Genomic DNA, 2,002 nt, shown 5'->3' on the forward strand with positions numbered 1-2,002 from the left:
CATGGACAACCACCCTTACTTAAATAACAAGAACTGCACAAGTACATATGTACTCTTGCCATTGCGACTGAATTTAGAACAGTGCAATAACTGTAACCTACCTAGAGCAGTGCAGCAACAGTGCCAAAGGAGTGCCACAGCAGTGGAGTAAGGTCTTGAAAAATCTCTCGTTTCTGAAAGAGGAAACTGAGAAACAGATTAGACAATGAATTTTCACCTCCTGCATCCCAGATTTGCAGCCACACTTTAAATGTTAAAGTAAAATAGCTCTATGTATCAACTGTCCAGTTTGGAATATTGTCTTTGGAAAGTTGATGTTTCACTAAGAAAAGAAGGGTCTGTCTAGGACACATTTATGTCACGTCTAACCTTGTGTCCACTATGTTTGTGGTGTATTTTTTTTTGCCCCAGCTTTTTTTTGTTCCTTGTTGCTGCGTTATTTGTGGGAGCTTAGATGTGACATCCTTAGAAAACATTTAGATGTGAATTAGACAAACTCAGAAAAGAATGACGATGCTTGCATTAGTGGCTCATACCATGGGTTCACACTTTCGGTAGATAAAGAAGTGACAGAAAAAAAAATACTATACTAAGTAAACTTCATCACTTATCTAGATAATCTGCAGAAGTAGAACAGATTGTTTCTAACCTATAAATGTCTTCCTATATAGTTTAAACTGTTTAGATTTCCTAACACCACCTCCTGATAAGTTTGCAAAGTCATCAATAGGATAGGATTTCACAAAGTTCACACCCCCGCCCCCCTGTCCTTGAACAGGGTATCTCTACCTGTAAAGAGGCTGTCCGGCATACATATCAAAGCAAAGGAAAGTAGATCCCTTCAACACTTGGATCAACAACAACTTATAATCCTTCCATGGAATCTCTCTAAAATTTATTCTTGTTCATAGCCAGAATAGTTGGATCTTCAAGTCAGAAGCTTTGCATTTTAGTCCCCCTTTAACACAATTTACATAAATACATCACAAGGGACCTTTAATCTCCTAATGTTAGCAAAAACTGAAGTTTTATAGACCTTTTCCTTTTCCAACCTTGTAACTGTTTGTACATAATTGAAAAAAATACCATAGAACGGTTGTTCTATGGTCAGGGCCTCAAGAAAAAAAATTACACAATAAAGCAAAAAAAAAATCACATGAAGAGGTGCTTCCCACACCCTGCACTGGCTTCTCTCCCTCTCCCCATAGAAATAAAATACTCCAGTGTAAACCCAATTATCGGGAATTAAAATGCCGCTGAGTTATATAACCAAACCTCTTAAGAATAAACGAAACAGTAGGTGATAACATCAATGGTTGTTCTCTAGCGGTGGGCATCTTGCAATAAGAAATTCTAATTATTTGAAAACTAGAAGATAACATCGACGCTACTAATTGTGAGTTTCCATGGTGTGGGGTTCTTTTAGGTGCTTCTGAATGTTTGAATGGAGTTGAAACCTACTCCAGAAACTAAACTGCACATAACATTTTGAGCAGCTGTAGGTATATCTTGATGCAAGGTAGTCGACTTAGTCACTTGCAAATATCATTCTGAAGATGACTGATGAGACATAACAAATGTGAAAAGCCCCCGCAAAAAGGAAAAAAGGTATGTGACAATTGATTACTGCAAAATCTCATGATAAACCAAAATATTACACATGGTGCATTGTGAAACTAATATAAAGTTATCAAGCAGCAGACCGGTTTCTTCCATGACATGAAACAAGCGAACAATTCGATGGTGTAACAAACAAACAATTCGGATACAGGTAAAACTTGCCCTGCACTCCATTAAACTCCAGAATGATGCCTGCAGTCTGCAGATCACAACAACTAAATTACCAAACACCACAAGCAAGTCATAGAATCGCCCTAAGGAGATCGGAGAGCAACATTTCCATACCAAGCACGGATCAAAGGATCTATACCCTATAACCTTAGATCACCACGTGCGCGGGTGGGGTTAGGGTTACCTCCTCGTAGAGAGGCAGGGGTCGAGG

This window comes from Triticum dicoccoides, chromosome 5A (genome assembly GCF_002162155.2).
Source record: "Triticum dicoccoides isolate Atlit2015 ecotype Zavitan chromosome 5A, WEW_v2.0, whole genome shotgun sequence".
Taxonomy (NCBI): Eukaryota; Viridiplantae; Streptophyta; class Magnoliopsida; order Poales; family Poaceae; genus Triticum; species Triticum dicoccoides.